The sequence below is a fragment of the Cygnus olor genome, chromosome 17 (assembly GCF_009769625.2).
Source record: "Cygnus olor isolate bCygOlo1 chromosome 17, bCygOlo1.pri.v2, whole genome shotgun sequence".
In the NCBI taxonomy this organism is placed as follows: domain Eukaryota; kingdom Metazoa; phylum Chordata; class Aves; order Anseriformes; family Anatidae; genus Cygnus; species Cygnus olor.
This window is the reverse complement of record NC_049185.1, coordinates 11084119-11109383: the sequence shown is the minus strand read 5'-3', so window position 1 is coordinate 11109383 and position 25265 is coordinate 11084119. Positions and strand designations below refer to the sequence as shown.

The 25265-nt window shown below is 40.6% G+C and overlaps 1 protein-coding gene across 11 annotated transcripts in view; it reads left to right on the top strand.

The window, feature by feature from the left end:
• LOC121079623 (transmembrane protein 132B-like) overlaps positions 1-25265 on the top strand; it is a 252359-nt gene that overhangs the window by 184790 nt on the left and 42304 nt on the right. The gene's annotated exons all lie outside the window — the stretch shown is intronic.

Below are 25265 nucleotides of genomic sequence, written 5' to 3'. Positions count from 1 at the left end.
ATGTCTCTGATAATTGATTCTTCCAACATCTGGTGTACAGATTAACATGTGGAACTATAGTCCCCCAAAGTAGAAAGGTTATCCATTTTCATTGTTTTGAGCAGAACAGCAGATCAAAGGGAGAACATGGAACAAAACCACATTGGAAGGTCTTTTTGGTTCCACTAGTTTGTTATGTTAGTGGATATCAGAATCAGACTTTTGATATTACACTTATTAAATATAACTCTGCAGGTGATTTTTTTTTAAACAATTTTTATGGCATTGAAGTCGATGTGAGTCGTGAATTGGTTGATGTGTAATGCATCAGAAGATGTGTTTTAGGCATCTGCCAGATATGTCAGAGCATTTAAAGTGGGATCTAAACTAGATGCCTTGATTCATTTTAATATAATAACCTTGTGAAGTGTATGCCCTGCTAATTATAGGAATTGATAGCACAGATAAATCCTGTGTATCCAGTGGGAATACAAGTCTCAGTTACCTCCTCTGATCTAAACAGACACGATCTGTAATTTCCGTAGTTATAGAAAGTTGCGAGTAACAAGGTAGCCAGCAGAGCCTGACTCCTGGGGTAGAAGAAACAAACGCTTCACCAGTTCTGAGCCTGTCGTCCAGGTTTCTGTCACAAATAAATGTGGTTGCATTAATCTGTTATCTAACGGTTGTGGGCAAATAAAAAAAAGAAGACTCCAAGTCTTTTAGAGAGTTTCTAGGCAACCAGGAACTTAGTCAAAGTAAAGAACGAGACATTGAAGAGATGTATTTTAACTTTTTTTTTTTTTAAGAAGGTTCCAGCTGAGGCTGAAGGCTCGTGGAACAATAAGTTTAATAATAGACAAATCTCCAGTGTGCTTGTCTTATCTAGGAAAATGATGGTTTGGTCTGGGACTGGCATCACTGGTGTTTTAGATATACGTGCCACAGATCCTTTCTTGTATAGTAATGGGATTGTAATTCCCGATCTGTCATTATTCTAAAGTGTTTCTCAAATGCAGCAATCAATATTTCACTGTTCGCTCAGCCCCATCAGCCTGAAACATCTCCGTGTATGCTACAAGCATTTAATCTATGTCTTCAGAAATCTTGTGTTCCTCGCCCAAAAATGAAAGTTCTTGGTTGACTAATGGTTGACTAATGTTGTGAATCACTTAGAACCACAGATGGCTGTATATCCTCTAGTAAGGTTTCTTTTAAATGGGGAGGCTGAATAATAATGTCTCCAGTTGCTGCTAGCAAACGTGCTGACAAGAGCACCCAGGAAAAATGGTCCTCAGAGATGCCTATTTCTATAACTCAGGCTGAAAGGGAATTGCTGAGTACAACACTTTGCTTATTGTTTAGGAAAAGCAGGAGTGCAGGGTGAGGGTAGTTTTTTAATGTGCTTCTAGCTTTGGGCTGCTGTGTGGCCAGTGAGCCATAGGAGGGTAACTGCAGCTGGGGAGGATGCCATCAAATCCCCATTTGAAGAGGAGATGGCATGGCCTTGTGCTTTTACTTATGGAGAGCCCATTGCTGTTGTGTTCTGATACCTCTTTCCCCAGTAAGGGCTGTATGTGTTTCCAGCTTCACAGTTCAACTGAAAATGTAAAATATTTTTGCGGGAAGGTTTTCCAAAAATGATTGACAAAATAACCCTGTGTAAACACATGTTTTGGTCTGCCCCGCATTACAGAGATGGGACCTGGATGTCTTGATTGTGCTGTGGATGTTGTCCCACGCCCAAGGAGGGTGAAAACCCTCCCTGTGAAAACCCTCGAGCAAGCTGAGGCCGTGGCACAAACTCGAGGGAGATCCACATGCAGGGAGATGCTGCAGTGTTCTGCAGTGGTTGTCCAGGCTGAGCGGTGCCTGCCTGACCCTCTACTCAAATAAGCAAAGTTTGAAGTTCAGAAATCGTGTGTTTTGTAGCTTCTCTCTGTGGGTCTGCTGAAATTATGCCCCGTTCCTATATTCAGATTCTACCATGACTTTCATTCGTGACAACTCCTGTGCCCTTCTTTGGGGAAAAGATTTCTCCTGCACATTCATTTTAATTCAGTACAAGTTAAAAGATGTCTGAAGTAATATAAATTTGAGTGTCTATGTTCCGGCACAGAACACTGTTGGATCCTGCTATTGGAAAGGGAGTGTTTAAAAATAAAAAATCCTTTAGAGATTTTTATTTTTCCTACAGAAATCACTTTTGCTAATGGCAATATAGCTTACATTCACGTGCCAATCAAAGGAGCACTGCCAAGCCAAGATGGAAACAGACCCAGCCTTAGAAAGAAGCTTACCTTCACCTTAAACGAAGCTAAGAAAATGTCAAACTTAGCAGCCTCTTTTCTTCCCTCTCTCTGGGGTCAGTTATAAAACCTCAGAATGCTTGAACCTGGGGTGTCAAAAATATCAGGATAGGATCAGTAATTTCTAGCAAACCCAGATGATTTACATATTTTTTTAAAGGTTGGTTAAAATGTATTTATGTGCAGAAAGTCCCATGTGTGTTTATCCATTGCACTTAATGCATATTTCTTACTTGAAATCGTTCTGACCTTTGGCCTTCCAGTTGCCTTTAAAATTATGCAGTGGGTCTCTGTTTTACTTTACATGCAAAATGAACCACAAGAATGTGATTTTGTAATTTACAAAGTCCATTATTACAAGGGAAAAATATTTAAAAGCAAATTCAAGAGAGAGTAGATCTTCACCCTGGCAATACCAGGGACTACCAAGGTTATTTTTTCTCCTAATAAAACTATAATCTGAAAATCTTGGATCGCAGATTTCAAAGTGTGTTTTAACATTGATTAATGGAAGCAGGACTGAAGCCATGAGCTTCCCTAAAACCTCACGCTGTAAGGCTTTTAAACTCAAAGCAAATTAAATATTGTGGAGAGAAAAAAAAAAAAAGAAATTTGTATTATTATATTTCCCGTGCCCATAGTGAGTGTTCTACGTCTCTGTAGCAGAGATAGTATCTTCTGCAATTATTACCATCTTGAAATTAATTGTCATAGGGAATTAAATGGCTTTGTTTTGTAAGGCTATTCTGACAAGTGCTGAGTGAATTTTATGGAGAAAGATGAAATTCGAAAAGATTTCTTGAAATATGTCATCCAAAATACAAACCACTGAAGATATTATTAAGTTTGATCCAGGGGAAGATTTTGACTCTGAAATATGCTGAAAGAAATGTGGGGAGTGCTTGCCATGAGGAATGCTCAAATGGGCTTTGCTCTGACCGAAAACAGCTGAGAAATTTCAACATCACTTGTGAACAGACATTCAGGGAAGCTATTTTGGATTAATCAGAATTGTTTAACAGAGGAAGAATATCTTTCCTTGTAGTACTCAGTTATTTGCTTAAACTTGATTAAATAATGTGCAAATATTTAATTTTGAAAAAAGTTTTCTTCCCTAAGTGAAAATGGGCCCATTCTGAATCTGGCAGAATAGGATAACTTTGATAATGTCAAACTTCTTTCTTGTTTTTCTTCCAAAAATGAAATTCCAGCCAAATCTCCTCAGTTTCATGAAGTGTTTCAATTCTGGCTGAACTGTATATTCCAAAGAATATCACATTTTTTCCCTTTCGTTCTCATTCTGGGCATCTGAACTAGGTCTTGGAATTGCTCAGTGCTATCCATTATTCCTTTTTCTTTCCCTCTGCTCCGTTAAATGTACTCTACCATTTAATTCTGAGAGTAAAATGAAAGAAAGAACCAAAAAAGATTTTGCTATTGGTGGGACAAAAATAATGGCGTTTTTAATGTTTCTGTGAACGCAATGTGACATGACAAATTTTAAGAAGCTCTGTGAATACTATTAATATTTATGATGCACTCAAGAAAACAGCTATTGTGTGCCACATCCATCAAAGATAAGAATTGTATTCAACTGTGTTGGATGATAAACATTGAACGACAATAGCTAGAGATTATATGAGGGATTTCATACTCATGTTTTATGCCTGCTTGGGTAAAAGCACCATGTTACTCCACTGTGAACCAATAATTTTCTTTCATAATATTAGATACACTTGCTGATACTTGTTACAACCACAGTCCAAAACATTAATGAATATGCAGGGCGTACTGGTGCCAAGTGCTTCACAGATCCTGTTGCAAGCTACTCGGAATCAAGTCCTAAATGTAGTATTTTCCACTAATTCTCCCCTTGGAAACCACTCTGAAGCTTACCAAATTGCAGTGATGTGACCACATATTGCTAGCTGTTTGCAGTTTGGAAGAACGCTTACGATTACCCCGTGAAACAAAGGCTCTTCTAGCCCAGCAAGTTGGCTTTTTATATTCTCTTATAAAAAACTTCCCCGTCTGTCAGCCACCAGGAATGGGGCAGCATTGCCCATGCCATGGGAGTGCCCACTCTGATCCCACACCAGCACCTGTGTTCAAAGGAATGTCCTAAGTCTGGCTTTGCTTTTCTACCTTGCCCTTACTCTAAAATGCAGTTTTGGAACTAATTAACAGTCACCCAGGCAGGGAAGTGCTGGGGAAGGATAATGGGGACACCTCCTCCCACTCTGCCCTCCAACACCACCCATCTCCTCCCGGTGCCGTGCGGCCGTGGCTGTCGAGCGGCATGGCCTGATTCATCGCTCTGCTCGGAGGCATTGCCACTTCTTCTGTTTGCCCAGTAAGAGCACGGTGCTCTGGAGATGTTTCTTTCTGAAGATGGGACTAATGACGCCTGAATTCTGCACTGTGCACCTGCATCTTGGGAAAGGAACTGTAATTCAGACTTGATTGACGAATACCTGGAGTGGCTTCCATTAGGTGTTTCTAAATAAAGCTGTATTTGGAAAAGTTAACATGTTCTCCTAACGTGAAGGGTAGGAGGACATCCAGGTATTCTTGCAGCCAGAGTGATCTCGGGTCTCTTTGTTCCATCTGCAAAGTTACTATTCTTAGAAAACCCTCTCCAAGGATGCACAGGCACTAAATTATTGTGAGGAGTAAGTGGTTCCAATAATAACTGTGCAGAGGAAAATGCTAAGAGGTGCTCTTCTGCTGAGCTGATATGACTGTGCTGCCTCCAGAGGGCTATTTGGTTGCCTCCGTTCCTTTAGGTTTCCTTCTTCTATCTTGATGAAAAATTTGCTGATGGGAGCTCAGTGCGAGCTGACAAGGGGTCCCTTGACAGGCGATCAGGAGCAGTCAGATCTCCTGCAGGCCAGGGATAGAGGCACGGGGAGCCTCCTGACAAGTGATGGCAAGAGGGAAGACTCGAGCCAACCTGAAGTGATTTTTGTGAGCAGCACAGACCATTAACAGGGCCCAGGATGGGAATCACAGCGTGCTGAAGGGAGCTACAAAGCTTTTACTTTGGTTACCTAAAATGAGACTCTTCTTGTTCCTTAACAATTACCCAACAATTTGGCTCATCTGTAATTTTTTCCAGAGTGCTCATTGTGGTTTTATTGCCAATTAACTTAGCATTCTAGTCTTGGTCTACAGCTGATTGGCCAGTAATTTGAACTAAAGCCGTTATCAAAAGGGCATCATTTGTAAAACAGAGAAGAAATCTCAGAGATGCTGAAATTACTGTTAATTAAATCAGCACATGAATATAATGAGCACACGTGAACAAAATTATGTTTGTTTTTGAACTGTTCTGCTAGCTGGAGAGTAAGTCCTATTAGGACTATTTAATTGTCAGTCTGTATTTGTAAGATGTACAGCAAGCCGAGTCCCTTCCGCATGTATTAATTTCGTATTGTGTGTACATGTGTGAGCGATGCATATAGTTCTTAGCTTATGCAAACGAACCAGGTTCTTGCCAAGCAGATGCAGTACCATGCTTCTTATGTACATATTGCTGCACTGAAAGCTTTTCTTTTTAAACACTCATTTGTATTTAACCCAACTCTTGTTCAAAGCTGGCACTGACCTTTATGTAGTTACTTCTGATTTACATGGCAACAATATCGGTTAGGTTTAGTAATTATTTTACATGTAATTTCTATTTTTTTAAATTCAATTAAAATAGCATCATAAAGATGGAGCAGAGCGGCAATCAGAGAGCTGTAGAAGTTGTAATGTAGCCTATAAGCAGCTATTGTGTATAAATAAATATCTTCCAAAGGTGCCTCAGCGTAACTGAAAATGCTAAGCTACAGCGTTATTAAGATAATTGAGGTACTCTAACACAGTGCTTTGGGACAGCCTTGTAATCTTCTGTGTTGCCCAGTTCTGGAGTTGTTGAATTAGCAGTTTCACAGCTCTGCCTCCTGTGGAGCTGGAGGCCAAAACTGCATTTGGTACCGGCCGGGGCTTTTCTGCGGGCCCTTTGGAGAGCAGTCCAGCGCAGAGGACAACAATCCCCTGTGGGGGTGGTGAGAGTGAGGCCGTCAGTGCTTATGAGAGCAGAGAGGAGCAGGCTGCACCTTCCAGGTTATTGGAGAGGTGACAAACGCTCTCCCTGCTGTGGCCAGGCGAACAGGGGAAGAAATGGGCGCAGTGAGTTTCAGGGGATGAAATGCTGGCATTGCACTGAAGTCTGTGGTCAAAGACACGGAGAAGTGAATCTACTTTAGCACAGTCTTTGTGACCTTCTGATTCTGGGTTGGTAAATGCACTGAAATGGCAGGGACAGGAGTCCTTGCTTTCCACAGCTTCTGGGAATGCCACTGCCCAAAACCTCAGCACCGTGAGACCGGTACTGGGGTGTCTCGTGCTGGAGCTTGGGAGAGAGCCCGAACCTGCTCTTCTCAGGTCCTGCAGAGGCAGAACCTTGCCTGGACTTGCACGCTGATCACAGCCAGCATTTGCTATTCCTGCTTGTGCAGCCTCCCCGTAGGGTTGTAATGCAAAGTGTAGGAGGAAAAAGGCAGAGAATGTCATTGAACAATTGCAGGTTGGCTAGAGCACTTCATTCATCCTCCTTCCTGTACATGCCCTATCTCCTTGTGTTGTTTCCTTTTGGGCAGGGGCAAGGTTGTTCCTGTAGTGTTGCCTTGGCTCTGAGAAAGAGGAGAAGCCACAAGAATTGAAGTTTAATAGGAAGAAAATGCAGAGCCACCTGGTCACTGCAGCATTTTGGTGTGCCAAGCATGGGTTAACAGGCTTGACGTACTTCATGTTGCTAGAGATTTGTCACAAACGAGCATTTGATCTCTGTCTCTCATTAGTGTGTTATTTCTTCCTTAGAGTATGGATGTCAAAATGCATTTGATCTGCTGCGGAGTTAAAAGCAATCATTGTTTCAGCCTCCATTTTGAGGCTCACCTAATTAAAATCGAGTTTCAAAGGGAAAAATACGCCATTGAATTCTTCGTCAGAACAGGGAGTTGTGATGGTTGTTTAGCCTTTTGCTTCTACATTGCCAGTTCAAATCTAACTCTGCCAATAGAAACCAGAAATGTTTACCCCGTAATATTATCTGGTTTCTAGGGACCAGCAGTCTACGTTAAAAGCAAAACTTCAGCCGTGTAAAATGTGATAGCCCTCAGACTGAGGAGTGCTGTGAGTCAAGTTTACGGAATTCAAGATTTTTAAGAGCATCTCATGAATGGGTTTCTGAAAGCTAAGACACCAGGAGCTACAGATAGTCACTGCATGGGATTTTTTGAATGGTTTGCTGTTTAACTCCTAGACACCTCTGCCCAAGTAGTGGCTCTTACGGATGCTTTAGTGGCTAAGACATTGGGGAGACTTGGGCTCCAAACCCTCTTCCAGTCACTTTTCTAGAAGTTTGTGATGCATGGATGTACCTAGGGACCTTGGCTAGCTCAGCTAAAAAGGAGCCTATGCAAAGATTTTTACTGAGGCATTTGTGCCTCCGGTTGGTCCTTTAATAAAGTCTTAGGTGCACTGGAAACTCTCACCCAAAATCCAGGTCCTGGCTCTCCAAAGGACTGATGCATCAAAAGAAGTTCATATTTATCACTTATTTTCAGTGTGAATTTGCTACTTGAAATTTAATACTACTTACTGCTTATAAGTTGCATAGTTTTCTTAATTGCATAACTTAACAAAATGGGCTGTAAACTTTTTTTTTTTTTTAAGAGCACTTTGGCATTGTTCCTAGTTACACGATTACCTGGTCAAGAAAAAAAGTAACAACAATCCCAATGCAATCCCAATGGCCTCAACAGCCTATATGGAGAATAATGTGAATTTCAAACTTCAATTTCAAATAATTTTGTGTGGTGGAAAGGTATTCAGGTTAAGAAGTATTCACAGAAAATAATTCTGATAAATGAGTGCATTTTCAAGTTTTCCTAACTGGTCACAAGCAATTCACAAAGAGGAAAAGGAATGCGAAATTCATCAAATAAATTATTCATTACATTCACTCAGCTATAGCTAACAGTGAATTGTCTAGACAGTAATTACTAATTTTTAACCTATGTATGTTCACATAACACTATTGTGTGGATAGCTTCAGTATACAGTGACTTGAGATAATATTAATGGATGTAAGTCAACTACAGGTGATTTTAATTGGGAAATTATATTGGATTTTGCTATTGAACTTCCATAGCATACTACATAAATATTGAACCTTCTTAATGTTTTTTTGCCTGTTGCAAATATAGGCACACGGAGTTTTGTGCTAATTTGATTAATGGATAAGCAAACTTTTTTTTTTTTTCTTCCTGCTGTAAAATTCTCAAAAAGCATTAAACTCGGAATACACCAAGAGCCTACCAGGACTCTGATGCAATAACATTTTCCATTTCAGTGCTGATTTGTCACTAAGCAGCTGTTTGACTCCATAAGGGAGGGCTCCTGCCTACTGTTTCTGTTCACCCCTGACACTGAAAGCAACAGAAAAACCTCAGTCCTTCCCCTTCACCGCCTGGCAAACCCTCCAGGCTTTGGGGGATTCCCTTCGTGCCTTAGGCAGTGCAAAACCTCTGCAGTGATGGATCTCGCCTCCTACTTTGTGGCCAGCAGCCTGGGGGATGCACTTGCTGCTGCTTGAAGGAGGACCTGGGGACAGTTTCTTCCTGGGAAGGTGCCCGCCGCAGCTGCTGGCCGCTGCACCAGCAGTCCTGGGGCTCCGGCCCTGCTGCTTATCGGCACTCCTGTGGGCCTGGCGGTGAAGAAAAGAGGGTGGTTTGGGTTTTTATTAAACCTTTGACTTGTTTGCAGAAATGTCGATTATTATTATAGTTCATTAGAAACCCACAGAAAACAAGAAAGTTAGAAAATCATAAATTTTCTAATCATAACTAGATAATTTTTATAAACTTGAATGGATTTTTTGTTGAAGAATGTGCCCTGCACTAATTGCAAGGTGGCAGGTTTGTGGCATGTTATTGGCTGCTCTGAGCTGGTCAGAAACTGTCATTTATAAAGCTCTTCTGTTTCACTGAGGGTAATTCACCTGTAAGAAGACAATAGCAGGAAACTTGCACAAATGACTGGATATGACACAAAAAACAGGACATCATAAAAGATTATTTGCATAAAATTTTATTTTCATGTGTGTCACTTTAAGCTACACCCCTTGGGGTATGTTTTATAGAGAGGCACATTAAATACTAACCACATGTAGCTCCCATTAACCTTAACACAAGCTATGATTCTGACTTCTGTGTTCTTAACTTAGTGTGATTTGATTTGATACTTAATTGCAGTAATTTAATTAATAGTACTGTAAATAAAAAGGCTAAGTTCTGCCCTCCTACACACAGATCTGCACAGCCAGCAGCTCTAGTGGCTCCTGTGAGACAAATTTATGTGTCTTAGAGCAGAATTTAACCCTAAGGATATATGATAAAATGCCCAAATCCCAGAATGACACCGTAATGGTGTTTGCATTGGAAATGTTACAGTATTAGTTCAAGCTTACAGGAGGAGTGTGGCATTTAAAAATAAACCTGTGTATTTCCCCCTAATGCTTGTAGGCGGGATATGTCACAGAATTACCTCCTTGTAGTAGGATTCCATTTAAAAATAGTTTACAAAGACTTGGTTATTAATACTTCTTTATTAATTAGATAAACTGCTATTAAAATTGCAGCAACATCCAAATGGCCCACTAGGCTATTTACAAGCCATAACTTATAGACGTTTATAACCCTTCTATTGATGTGCCTGTAAGCTTCTCTAACACATGCTACTCATGTCTTCTGCACGCCTAAAATGCCTATTAAATATTGATTAGTCCCTTATAAACCATTTATAAATAGAAGCATGTAATATAAAATGTAACATAAAATCATTAAGGCTACATGGTAAGCAAGTTAATAGTAGCAATCTTGATAAGTTAGCCAGTGCATCAATTAAAGGAATTGTATTTATAAACTCTTTTCTTCGTGTGAGATAATGGAGCTCCCACTGAATTTAGGGATGTCCCATAGCACCTATTGAAGGTTTAGTGCTTTTTAAAAACCTCTTTATAAACAAGAGATGACATAACCCAACTTCAGATCTACCTGGTAAGCGGATTTCTTTCTCTGTGATTTTTACAACAGACTAGAGCTGAGAAAACTACAGCTCTGAATATTTATAGAGAGGAGGAGCATCATGGTTAGGTGTATGGAAAAGAGGTTCATGTTCCCTGGTGTTGCCGCTGTGAAACACAGGGATATTCTGTTGATGTTAATGGAATTATTACCTCTTCTCTGGATATTAAATCACTGACAGTTGTTTCTACATCAGCCCTGAAACTGCACTGAAGTCAGCAGCAGTAACGCCCCGCTTCTGAATAATTTCACACTGTTAAGCTTGGAGGTAAAACAAATTTGTGTCCCTCCCTACCCGGTATAAGTGAAATTTGAATAAGAACCTTTGCCCGAGTTGGCCTTGCTATCAGTTTGTATTGCTATTTAACTTGGTGTTATTGCAAATACCACTGACATATACTTTAAAATTAGTTTTAATTTGGAAATGGCACTTGACCCCTAAGGATAGCCCACATTCGTGTGTGCCACCATTCTGTTGTGATTAACGGGATATTTAGATTGGCCAGAGCCAACTCTGGTCTGAAGTCTGATGTACTCTGGAAACGTGCAAAACACTGACATTCAGGGTGGGAATGACGAGTACAAAAACCCCAGGCAATAAAGGCAATCAGCAGGCCTTTTTGTTATGCAAAGGAAAAAATAAGATAGATGGAAACAACAATAAAACAACAATGATTCAAAGTGCTTTCTTTCAAAACATCCCTTGCAATTTCCAGCTGCCTCCCCTCTGTGTCACATCTCACTTCTCAGACAAACAGCAGAATCTGTTAGACTCTTACTTTGCCGCTGACATTTTTACTTGTTACTCAGTGTCTGTATCTGACCCCCAGCTCTTAAAAGCCCAGCAATTAAGCAAATTTCAAAGAGGATTACAATTGAGAATCAGAGGGTATAAATGTGATTTAGCACGGAGTGCTGAGCATGACAAATCATTTTTGTGCCTGGGCCTTGGTTTTTTGGAAATGAGTTTGATTTAGAACCACGAACAGCCCCAGCTATGTCTCAGGGCACGTGTCAGGTGCAGCCACGCAGCTTCTGCAGATTGGCGCTTGCAGGGCTGGAAACCCTCCCGTAGCGCCTGCTTGCCACCAGTTTTGGCAGCTTATTTCCTTTAGGGGGAAATACACTGAGACGTCCGTGTGCAAACCAAGCTCCCAGCTTACTTCTGTTCAGAAGAGCTTGCCCAAAAGCACTGTGTTGTAGGAGGAAAACACAGGGATACTGCGAGGTGAGCTCAGGATTCCTGGTTTATAGGGACAGAAGAGACAGGAGATCTTGGTGCAAAAAAGTGGTCTAAGTGTACAGTGATGGGGCAAATTTGTTTCTTGATTGTTTTCCTGATGTGAGTTACTCTGTGCAAAGTTTGGCTTAGGCTTTCACTGCTACTGAAGCTGGCTAATGTTTCATTGATAGATGAAATCTCTCGCATCAGAAAAGAGTGTTAGCGTGCACGTGTGTGTTTGCGTGTGTCTGTGTATTGCGTTGCCTTGGGAACAAGGGGAGAAAGCATCACAAACCAGAGCATGCTTTCCATTTAAAGAACATTTGTGCTATTATAAAACTACATACAAAAATAATCAAATTCATTCATCTGTTCCGCAAGCATCTTGCTACAGACAGCAGCGTGCAGTGTGAGCGTGGGGATCCCGTGCAAAGATGACAGGACCACTTGCCTATGTTACCAAGCTTCTTGTTGAATAAAGGAGTTGACACTGATGAAGTTGCTAATAATGTGGAAAAAAAAGGTATGAACTTTTTCAGAAGGTTTGGCAATGCTCCATGTGTACATTAAAATTACTAAGATATGAAATAGGCCTGGAGTATTCACGCTGCAAAACAAAGCGGACAAGTTTACCTTACATATAAGAACAGCTGCTTCAGCATATTGGCCTCAAAGACTCAGTATGTTGAAACAGCTGTCCAAGTGTTTTGCAGGTTAGTCTACTCAGTTAATCACAGTGTACTTTTTTTTTTCGATTTATAGTAATGTTCCTACATTCCTCGTGGGCATGTGGACAAAATAGTAAATATAAAGTTTTCGTCATCACTGAAACGCGTGTCAGAAAACCAGTGTGAGGAGAAAAGCTGTCTTCAGACTGACACTGAGTCTTGGAGAAATACACGTTGTCAGCTCACGAGCTGGGCTCAGCAGCCAAATTATGGTGGTTTCTGAAACATAAATTTAAGGGGAGAGCATGATCAACCAGAATCGCTAGCAAGATTGGTCTGTGAGACGGGAGAAGTCTGGACTTTTGCATTAAGTTCTGTGAAAGAAATGAAAAAGGGCATTCTCTGTTAGCTGGTATTCCCAAGTCAACAGGAAGCTTCCACCTCAAGGAACCCGCAAGCTGCAGTTGCCTGTTGTCTGACCAAAGCTCTTTGGGCTGCAGCCTGGAAGAGCACAACAGCTCCACAATTTGGGTCTCTGATAAATAGCTGAAGGCTGTTGGGGTGGAGACTGCATGGCAGCCTGAGTTGTCTCGCTCTGCTGCACTCGGATGTGCGGTGCTGCAGAGCAGCACAGGGCAGTCCTCGTTGTCCATGCAAGGCCTCCTTGGAGTGTCTGGAAGTGTGCATCAGACCCTTCTGTGGTGCTGCAGAGGCAAAATGAGATGTCATACAATGAACACGGGTGTGGTGGTTGCAATTGTCAAAAATAGTCTTCAGTGAGCCTCTGCCCTGGAGAGAGGTGTGTTCTGAGGCATGTTGCTCTCTGAAAATCACACACACATGAAAAAGCTGCTGCTGCCACCTCGTCTGACTTCATTTAGCAACAGTTTATGAATGAAGTCCTAGAACCTAGCACATTTTCTACATATTCACTACCATCAAGTTTCAGACAGTCACTCAGAAAAATCCGCTGGCGATCCATTTGACCAGAAATAGATAAAACCTAAACATCATTTCCAACCTTTCTAAATATCACTGCACATGTAAAAATAGCAAAAGCTTTATATGTCATATCCCAGTCCAGCTGGGAAAAAAAGATGTCAATATTTTTTTAATCAGTGCAGGTTTTCTGGCTTTGTTTTTGCAAAAGACCATGCAGAATAAGTGGGAAGAGGTATTATAAAAGTTGGTGAAATATAAGCTACAATAGCCATGCAGAGTTATGCTTAATGGGTTCTAAAGCCTTTTCCTCTGCACTAATTTTCCCCAGATTTTAGCTTTATTCCCCTCTGGAATGAATAGCGACGCATGCTGGAATAGGGATTTACAGATTCAAATGCTATTTATGAGATTCTTGGCCAACAAAAGAGAAAAGAAGTTACACAAACGCTGCAGAGGGAAGCTGCTGCAAGCCGTGGCTGCCTGCAGACGGGGCTGTCAGGGGCTGCTTTGTGAAGTGCTTCTGCTTAACGTGGCTGGCACTGACCACGTCAGGCTGTTGCTTTTCCTCAGCCCCGTCACTGACCCGGCCAGCTAGCTCACACCTCATCTTCTCTTCCCCCATCTTGACTTGTCATTAGGAAGAAATAAGGTGGCAGTTTTATTCCAGCTTGCTCTCTGTGATAGATTTTGGCAGCTTGCATTGAGTATGAGTACCAGAGTTCATTTACAGCATTACTGAGAGAAAAGTCCAAAGCTAAATCAACAACTTGCACAATTGTCTTTAATAATAAAGAATAAGAAAAATAGTATTAAAATGACAGGTACTGCTTCATTTAAGAAAGTATAGCCTTTGGACAGTTCATTAAATTTGGTGTCATTTAACAAACAAGGAAGAAAAGAAAATGTTTGATGTAGTCGCTGTATTCCTGTGTGTGACCTTAGAAGATGGCTTTGGTTGACAATTTTGTATTGTGTTGGCTATGAGAAGAACAAACAGTTGTCATTCAAAACTAGCCTGCAGAGAAGCAGGGGAATTTAGAGTGAAACTTGCAATCATCTTTTTCTGCATTTTGTGGTAAGATGTCTTCTGGCAATAGTTCCTGGGCGTTTAGAAAGTGATGGAGTTGCATCATAGCAAAGGAACAAAGATGTATTGAAACAGTTTTTGTTTCAGGATCCAGTTTATCTATTTTCAGATCAGCCCCCTTGCCTAGAAAATTTGAAATTTCACTAGTGTAAATGAGATACTTCACTCACCATGTTCTCAGTACTTTTTATCTGTCCGGACTTTCTTTTTCCCAGCAGACATAGGTTCAGCTTTTGTAGGTGAATACTCTCACCAAGGTTTTGCAAGTAGATGTAAAAAGTTAGTGTTCTTTGAGTGATGATTTATCATTTGATTTATCTGAGACCCTGCCTTTTTAGAGGAACACTTTGAAAGCATAGAAGAGTGTAGTGCTGGTGGCCAGAGAATTGTTGCACAGAGGGTGACTCAAACGGGGCTTAAGGACTACTGCAAAGTGGAAAAAACCCATGGAATGTTCTTTCATCCTGTATGTCAGCAGTGGGAAGGACTGGCCCGCATCTGTGCCATGGGAGCCCATTTCAACCACTGAGGAGGTTAGAGGCCATCAGGGAGGGAGAACATGGCTGAATACATCAAGGTGTAAGAAAGGGAAGAGAAAGCCAAAAAAAAAAAAAAAAAAGAAATGGAAGGTGAGAGGAGATCTCGCTCTTTTCGATGTGGTAATTATATAGGGGTGCTTTCAAGTGAAAGCACTTTTGAGGTGGAATTCTGTGTTACATTTTTGAAGGTCTTTAGATGCAACACTTTCTCCTCTTTTGTCATTCCTTCACTAAAATGATGTGTCAAAATGCCAGAGAACCATATCTTTTCTTAAGCCCTGTTTTCTGTAAAAAGCATATTCTTTTGTATTTGTCCATTTAGCAGGAGCAATAACTATACAGCAAAAGGACCCCATCAGCTTCAGTACAAGAAAGAATATGGCATTAGACCTGGCCTTCTTCCCACCTTAAAACTGTAAACAATTTAAAATTCATACTGCGAAAGAAGAAATAAATGTACTATCATTGGGAAAGCTGCCTATTTTTAGAGGGAGGGAAAAGAATGAATGGTTAACACAGCCAGTTTTAAGGAAGATAAATTTCCTTAATGGAGGCAAATAGCAACTATTCATAACCATTCATTCCATTTGAACAGTCCAGTAGTGGTGATTTCTCTTTGCCAGTGAGCTGGGCTCTGTAGTCATTTGCATCGCATGTTAAGTAAAATGGCAGCAAATGGGAGACATTTTCTTCCTCCGAGGTAGTTCTTGTAGATGAGCTGTTTAACATGAAATGGGTAATTGTCTTTTTACTCACTTGCTGTACCTAGTTTGTCTTTCTGGAAGATCAGCATTTTTCCCATTACTCATAATATAACAGATTCTAAAGAAATAATTGTAAAGTTTGAATTTAATAATTTATTAATGACTTTTAAAGGCTAATTATGAAGATAATAATGCTTTAGAAGCAAAATATAAGGTCTTTTTTCATTTTCCTTCTGTCCTCTAGTGCTTTTTGCTGAGACAGAAAACCAAGTCAGCCACTACTTTGTGTAGTTTACAAACATGTTAGAACTAAATATTTTGAAGCTACTTCGGAGTCTCTGCTTGGACTGAATTTGGGGTTGAGGGGTAAGGACAAGGAACCATTGTTAAAGTTCTTTATCAAAGAGACATGCTGTGATTTTGATATGTACTTGCTTCACAAGTGGAAGACCTTTGTCTGTTTACAGAATGCTTCTATCAAAAACTAATAATACTGTCACTTTCTATTTCTGTTCCCGAGAAGCATTAATGTCATCCCCCTTGTCTACTTATTGCCTTGGCCCATCGCAAACCACCTGTGAGATGGCATCAGGAGCCCTCTTCAAGTGGAACATTTTGCAATAGTTTCATGTTAAGAGGTATTCTGTGATTTTTCCCTTGAGTGCATGCAGTTATCTATGGCATTAGAGTATATGCTAGTATGCCATTATCATTTTCTACTTAAGAAAGGTGACAAGTAATAGTCTTTCTTTCCTTGCATCTGTTATTTGTCGCTTTATTTGTAGCCCTCTATATTTCTTAACAATCACTGACATTTGTTTTGCTGCATAACTGAATTTCAGTTAAGCAACCAATAAATTAACTGAGATGTTGCATGCTCAGCATTTACTTGTTATGCAAAAAGGCCATTTGGTAGGAAAGATGAGGGAATTGGTATTTAAACTGTACAGAACCAACAGCCTGAAGATAGTAAGTTTGAGGAACCTTGCAGGAAAGGCATGGAAAGACATTGGAAATAGGGATTCAGTTTCTTGTGTCACTGGCCTGGTGGGATTTCTTGTGCCTAATTATTTTGTCTTTGAAATCAAGGTAACTGTCTTGTTGTCCTTTGCAAAGCTGAGAACTGTTTTTAAAGTGTTGAAGAATAAGATACCCTAAGGAATCATTTAAACATTCAATATGGAAGTTTTAGAATAGATGAAAGAGTGATAGGAAAAGATGAAAAATTAAATCATCTAATCCTGATTTCACAGGACTTTTACATTTGTGTAATTTCATGATCTTTTCTATCATTACTGTTTCTTGCACCAGTCTAGCTGAGAGCAGAATCCAGTAAGTCCAGGTTTTTTGCTCACAGGTTCTTACAGTGTTCTTCAGTGCAAGGGGCTGTGTCTCCCAAAAGCTGACAGACTCTGGAAAAACACTGATATTCTGAAAGCAGTGGCTCAGATTTTGAAACACAGGTGATACTGTCCTAGTCTGCAGCAAATACATGTGCTGCACAAGAGTTCACTGAGAAATTCAATCATGAAAGGAAAAAAATGGGATTTTATTCTGAACTTGAATAAAGTAGAGGTCATTCTTTATAAAAGTTGAGCAGAAAAAGAAGTAATCAGACATAGGGGCAGGACGCAACAAGATAGCACTTCAGAATAGGTACAAGGTGAACAGACTGAAAAATTAAAACCAAGAGCAAAAAATCAAGCCATGAAAGAGCAGAGGAAGGAAGAAATACCTCCAGAAATCCTTAGAACAGCCAGAAGACTCTCAGACACTCTGAATATTCTCATTTGAAAAAAATCAAAATTTTTGATTTCATCTTTTTCTCAAAAGAAAATGTTTTAATAGATGTCTTTTTTACACTTGTTGATTTTTGTCAAGAAATCATTTTTTTCTTATTGAAAAAGTTTCCAGGCAGTTCTAAACGCAAGCAGGAGGCATCTGCTGTCATTTTCATTTGTTTAAGCAAAAAGTAAATGTTGAAGAATTTTAAGACACAAACTCATCCAGTTGGAGTGGCTGTGCAAGGATGAGGAGCATACAGTTGATAGATGCTCCCAAAATCAATAAGTAAAACACCAGAAAGCTCTGAGTTCGTACGATAGTAAAGTCTGCTGTCTGGACTGGCTACAGATACGTTCTCTTGCTTTTTATTTTCATTCCATCAAATGCAGCAGTAGGCAGCTTTATGAAGTGAAGTAGATAAAAAGCATGGTTGTATAATCTCGGAAGCCTGTGTCACAGTTAGGAAACATGCAGTGGTGTAAAAATTGTTAAGGCTATTTTGCTAATTTTTTGCTATATTTTTGCTAATATATTGCTAATTGCTAGGAGTAAAGGACCTTACAGAAATGTAGAGATCCTAATTGTTTATAATTTTGAAAACAGAAGGGGATAGAGCTTGTCTCCTCCTGTTCTAGACATCAAGTCTAAACTAGACACAAGTCCATTAATAGGCAATGGAGAGAGAGAAAACTCCTGAAGTGTCACTTATGCTGTCCTAAAATATGTGGCTACGGCAGAAACTGCCGGAGAATGAATCACTTGCCGCAGGTACCTGGGGGGAAGAATAGCCTTTCTGAGGGAGAGCAGGCAGTGGGAAACAGTCTGCTTCCAAAGCGCCTGCTGTCTGCAGCACTGTGTGCATATATGTTTCACATCCTGGCAGTAGTTGAATGGAAGCCCGTGAAATTGCTTCAACAGGTAAAGTAAGTGGAGCAATCTGGTCCTGACAGATAAGACCATCTCCAAGAAAAAAACTCTTCTTTGGATAATGCATGGGTCTTTCCTGTCAGGTCCATGTTCTTCAGTAAATGATATCCTCCTTTTGCGGAACAGTGAATGTGAGCATCCAGCAGATCTCCACTCCATTTTAAACTCCATAATGCGCTTCTCAAACACAGTTAATAAGTATATGCATCTACCTCTGTCCAGAAAATACAGTTTGTCATTGGATGTATTTGGTACATTATAAGCCCAGGACTTACACCAGTATTTGAACTGTGCTGAGGAAGAAGATATAAAATCCAATTCTCCTGAACCCTGTTAGTGAATGCTAGACAGCTGTCTTCTATCAGGGGATTTCAGAGGACTTTGCAAGATGTCACAGTCACTTTTCGACATATCTTGTTCTGCTCATAAATAGGTATTATTAAGCCATAGCCATTGTGTGAGTGGCCTAATGAAGCAAGTCACCATGTCCAAAGCAGAAGAGAACCCACGCTCCTTCCATGAGAGGATGTTCCTGCAGGATGTTGGGAAGTCATGTAGACATGCTGTAATTAAATTGTGCATTCTTCTATAGCATTAAACAGCTGTTATTACAGAAGGACATGGATTTCTGCCCAGGTAGCACTCATGGTAGATGATGAGCCCACAGATGATGAGCGGCAGTAAACTCACGTGATACGCAACCTTATGTTTCAGTGTCTGTGGTTTTGCGCTTGTGAAACCGAAGCCTTTTCAAGCCGGTGAGTTGCCAACTCGCCCATTGCACCAGTGGCACAAAATTTCCTCAGAAAAAAACCCTCCTTCAAGTCTGCTCCAAAAGAAATATGAACAAGTGGAGAAGGAATTGGAGAACTGTCTGAAAGAAATTCTTCAAAATGGCTATCTACAATGTTGTTAAATATTCTTAAACCTATAGGACAAAGATAGAGGGCCAAAATTTCACAGTGACCAGAAAAATTTATCTTAGACTACTGTTGATACTCAAGTGAATCCAGTAGTTACATTTCATAAACTAGACAAAACTTGGCCTCCTCAGATTTTTTTGTGGAAAAATTAATGCCTTTGAAGAATGTTTGGATGAATATCATGGCCATTTGAAAATAATTATTTGTTTATTGGTTTATACAGGGGTTCGTGTCATTGCACATAAGCAGACAGCTCTACCCATTTGGAATCCTCCTGAATTCTGGGGGACGTTATTTGATTTCAAATGGAGACGGTCCACGATTTTATTAACCCACAGAACATGGTCATGCTTTTCTGGAATAAAAAAACCCACACCAACAGCATTAAGTGATCTGTGACATTCTAAATATGCTTATTTACTATTGAAAAGAACTGGTGCAAGTCTATCAGATGAATGTTCAGGTATCATACAGATTGTTAAGCTTAGTGTAAATTCCAGTGTGGGTGACTGATAGAGTTTATCATAATACTTTTAGGCTGACTTTAGGTTCTTTATTTCATGGTATGCTAAAAAGTCTGGAAATGCAAGCCTGGAGTTCTTGGTGTCTGTATTTTTTGTGCAAACAACTAAAATCAGATGTGTGATAGCTGCTCCTCAGCTGTAAGAATTTCCCACTCCTACTTCAAGCATGTACTTCGGAGTGATGGTGTCATGATGTTTAACACAGCAGGTTTGGAGAATAAACTCTACTGGGGCATAATGGGCTGAAGTGAAACAGCATGAGCTCAGTCTCATGAAAGATCTTTTGCTCATGCAGAAGGCACTGGTACTTAGCTGAGACAGTAGAGGCTGCCTGACAGGTTGCAATTACTTCTGCCAAATGCACCAGGCTGCATTCTGAACCTTTGCTTAATGGGGGCAGATCTGTTCCAAGTTATAAAAAATAAAAAAATAAAACTGCCTCAGGTCATAGATATGACAGCGTCTGTGCTTCTAATCGGGTTTCACCTTCAGCAGCAGGTTTTGCTTATTCATCCTACATAAACCTCAAAATGAGCTGAATTTCCTTCATAAAAAACATGGAAAAGGCATAAATCTCAGCTTCAGTTTCCACGAACTCCAAGACAGAATTACCACTCTGTCTGATCATTTTTGCCAGGTATACCCAGCTAAGATAAGAGCTTCCTTCAGTGTATCTGTGGCAAAAGGACAAGTTATGAAATAAGATTCCACTTTACAGTCTCTGTATCATGCTTTTTTGTGCTGTAGCAAATTGTTTTTGCAGCACACACTGTAATATGCATCTAGAATAATATTCAATTAGGCCAATAGTTGCTGCTTACATTGTTCTGTAACAATCGGTGATTAAGAACCTCTCTGTATAGTTCAATCTCCATTAATTAATTTCCCCTGCAGAATATATACACCTGCCTATTCTTCCTTGGAGATCCCAATATGAAGTAAAGCTATTTTGCAGGTAAACAAAGGATGTAAAGGATGACCTTTAACTTTGACAGCAGTATTTGTGATTTACCATCTGTCATAACTGATCACTCCTAATAACAATATGCTGAATAAGAAGCTGAAATGAGGAAACAGCGGGAGACAGAGGAAGGTTGGAGGGGACCGGGAATGATCTTCTAGCAACCCGCATGCTTGTCAGGGCAGGAGGTCTTATGTGTGGTTACACTTCGGGCCTCACTCTGACACCTGAAAACGTGGCAAAGGGTTGATCCCGCAAGTGGCTGCACTGAAACGATGTTTGTAGGACAAGGAATTAACCGTTGTTCAGCCCTTTATTAGGCCCTGTGACTGCTTTTTCACTTGCACAGCCTGTGCTGAGTGGAGGCAAGTGGCAGGCCGTCAGGATTGCGGGGTCAGCCCGTATCCTCTGGGCAGCTCGCCGCGCTGCCGCCAGCATCGTGCTGGGCTCTGCCTCCGTGGCATGTTGTGGAGCAACTGTATGAACTCGGGGAGGAAAAAGGGTAAAGAACAATGTGAACTCTTTGCAAGATTGTTTGTATTTTCTACCATGTTTTATGTCTTTAATAAACACAATCTCAGTTGTTTGTTCTCACCGCTGGTTGACAAAATGGCAAATCTTACCTGATATAATGGTGGAAAATATAAATAGCTTTCTAGCAACCAGGCTTCATTAATATGTATTGGAAACCTAAAACGGTTGTCAGCTATGAGGGGGAAAATGTACAGAATTACTATGGATTATAATAATTTCAGCAAAGCATCTAATTTATATATTAAGCTTGCTTAATGGACTTATATCGCATTGCTCTTTGATCTGAAGAAAAAGGTGCTGAATAATTTATCAAATAAAAAAAAAGAAAATCCCATAGCCCAGCCCACACATCACATTCTGCCCTATAATTTACATTTTTTAAGAGATGCCATTTTGAGGCAGGAGAACTGGTTCCTAAAGATTCCTTCTAATATTACAAATGTATTTTCACGAGGTACACTCTGGGGAAAATGTACTAATGAAGGAATGCAATTCTGCAGACAAATATTTCAGGTCTATGCCTTCCTCACTAAAGACAGTCATTTCAACTAAATGCCAAAAGGCATTTAGCTGTAACATTTGTCAGCGGAATAGGATTGGCTTTAGGTTTCCCTTCTGATTTACAATTGAGTGTTTATTGGGTCTGCTGTACTGTAACGTGTTTTGTTAACCTCTAAAAAGCCCACATCCAGCCTGTGTATTAATCACAAGGATGATATCTGTCATAGTAAATTGGGTTGCTCTGGGGTTTTTGTGCTGTGCCAGGAGAGGAAAGAGAAGGCCGGGGCCTGCTCGGAGGGGCAGGACAGGTTGTGGGGGCGGCTGCAGGCCATGGGGCGGATAACCCCTGTCAGCTCCTGGCTCCAGGATGGCTCCCTATGAGCTGTGCCATCTATTTCTGTGCCTCTATTTTTCAGCTGAGAAAGGGGGGAACCTGTGTCACGTTGGGTGAGCTGCAGGAGTCACAGGCCTGATGAGGATTTAGGTCACTGTGGCGGTGTTTAATGAGGAATTGTTGGGAATGTTGGGCCTGCAGTTCCTCACGTGGGTTCGTGCCTACCTATTGCGGTCATTCCTCAGTAATCCGTGCTGCTGGTCACATACACACGGATCAGCCGTGCTGGTAATCACAGCTTTGTTGTGACTCTTGACAGGTCTCCCATTCACATTTCCCCCATTTGTCCAAAGCAATGAGTTGTCAGACATTTACTATGGCAGTGTGCAGGGTTTATTCATATTTAAATAAAGCCATTATCCCGGCCTTGAGTTTCAGTAGTTTTCTGTTCTTCCTCTTGAGTATTTCTCTCAGTAGTGCCATCTAATCAGTTTTAGGTTTTAATTAAACAGCTGTCATTTGCTTCCTAGTTCTGTTGCAACCTGATGTTGTATTAAATTTTAATTTAGCCTAGGCTGGATAAGAAGTAGATTCCTTCAGACAACAAAGAAACGCTATTAGCAGGTTACAGTTGTAATTAAGAAGAGCTCTGCTGAAGTGCTAATGCATTCAGGTACAGAGAAGGAACTGGAGATAAACACGCACACAATTATTATTCAGGGATAGTGCTTGCAATGCGATTGTCTAGTTTCCACCCAGGCTGCTTGAATTCCAGGTTTTGGTCAATATCTAGTGTTTTACACCCTTGTTGGAAGAAATCAGAAAGGATTTCCAGTTTTTCACCTGGGCCCTCTCCGTGTCAGCAGTTAGAGGTTTGTGCTGGTGGTCCCTGAGTGTTTTTCCAGATGTTTCAGTGATGCTGAGCCATGCATGTAAATATAAAAGCCTGTGCATATAAATCAGCATTATTACCCCTCTCTAGATTTCAGACTGTGCTAGTAGTAAACAGCACAGGTATCTCAAATGCAGTAACACTTTTCCTGTAGTAAACCTTACCATGGAAATATAAAACAAACCTAACAGGATCTCTTGAAGATGCAAATTAAAAAAAGTAATAAAAAAAGAAGCCTGCTTATAAATCTAATGGACAGTCAATTAGTTCAGTTCTGCCTTCATATTTCTTCCTCAGAGGAAATATATATTTTCAGTCTATAAATAACCAGCTCTTAAAAAGGTCTTTACACTGCCTATTATACTTGCGTAACACCCGATCCAGGCATCAGGCCTCTGAAATATTGATTTATGTAGTAGAATTGCTTACCAGTGAAGTGTAGTTTCAGTGACGCAGCAGTGGCTAATAGGCACCGTGGGCATCTGTACGTATGGGGAAGGGGGGAAACGTCAGGACAGTGCTTGTGTCCGGAGCCAGGTGAGCACACTGCAGAGCACCCACAGGTAGGGGGTGGCAAGGTGTCACTTCTAAGACCCTTTCTCAAATTAAGCTTCACAGAGAGTTTACAGAGGAATGCAAATCTCTTTATAAACTTTGCATTATCCTTCAGAGCATCAAAGTATGTTCTCACCTTGGTAGCTAAGCAGCACTTAGAGTTAAAGGAGGCTCGAGGTTTTGTTTATCCCCTGTCACACAGGAGGGTCAACACGATGGCTGTACAACAAATGGCACAAAAAGCAAAGGAGAAATTAGTTCAGGCCTGCTGAGAACCTGATTCAAAGTCCACTGAAGTCAAAAGAAGTCTTTCATCTATGACTCAGTAGGGTTTTGGATCAGACCGTAATTGCATCCAAGTGCCGCCTGCCCCTGACACGTAGGAGTTATGTAGCTGTGCTAAGAGAAAGTGGTTCAGAAGTAGAATTAGTCACGTGTTCGTTGTTTGTGACCTTGGCAAAAATACTATTCCCCCTGCTGCACTGAAAACTGTCCGTGGTTGACGAATGGCTCAGAAATAGCCTGCTGACAAACTGGGAGCATTTTGACACAGAACCACCATGTCTGCATCACATATGTGGCATGTTTATATCAAATTGATGGCCTAGGGGTATTTGGAATATTTGTCATTGGTTTGGCAAAATCTAACTACCTCTTCTTAACATACTTGTGGATGAAACACCCTCAGATTGTCTTTACCTGTCTTACACAACCTCTTTCCACCCGAGGTGCAGCTGATTGTTTTCACATGGTAGTGGAGTTTCTTAGTTTTGTTCAAACCTTAGTCTTTGTAAAGGTTTTACAGTTGTTCTTTGGCACTTCTACATCTTTCACATACTTCTCTGTTTCCCAGCGTCCTTCCGTCAGGGATGGCAGCTGGTTATAAATGATCCCATCCAGCAAAAACAAAAACCAGTCACTGGGTAAAATGTCTGGTTTGTGCCTTGCAAAGAACAGGACAAAGATGATGTATTAATTTCATGCGGCGTTATTCAGGAAAGCATCTCTATTCAGGACAACACTTAAATCTGCTTAAATCACACTGAAGTCTGTGTCAAGTTGAGCCACATACTTTTAGTGCTGTTCTGAACAGAAATGGACTCAAGTACACGTTTAAGTGCTTTTCTGGAACATGACCGCCCATAAAGCTCTAGTAGACTCTATCAGTTAGCTGGCACTAGTGTTATTAGTACTTCAACTCATTTAATTCAGGGCGCTTTTTGTAGAAGTTTCCGAATATTGATTAATAATACATCTTAGTTGCAAGTGTTTATTGGTCTTCTCCAGCTGTCCTCAGCTTGTGGTCAATGCCCATTATTTTCTATCAATCTAGCTAGCAGACAGAAGCAAATGATAGTGAATATATCTCCCTATGCAAGCTGCCATCAAATTTTGCACTGAAATCCATTTCTTCTTCCACCAATTCTAATAATGGAATTTAAAGTTAGATTAGTTGGAAGCAACTTTTTTTTTTTTTCAGCTGGCAAGCAATTAGTTTCATAGAAGTTGAAAAATGAAAAGCAGAAGGATTTAAAGCAGTATTTCCTCTCACAGGTTTTTCTAGAAGGCTGAGCTGAATCTCTTCTGAAGCACAGGTCATTCCTTGCTCTGCATGTGTATGAAATGTTGGCCTGCAGTAAGCACTGCTTAAGCAGAGCCAAATTCCTCTGTAGGCCTTTGGAGGCTGTTCCCCTCCAGTCTGCAGAGCTGCTTTGCTTACGCAAGGCAAGGACCGCTGTAGCAG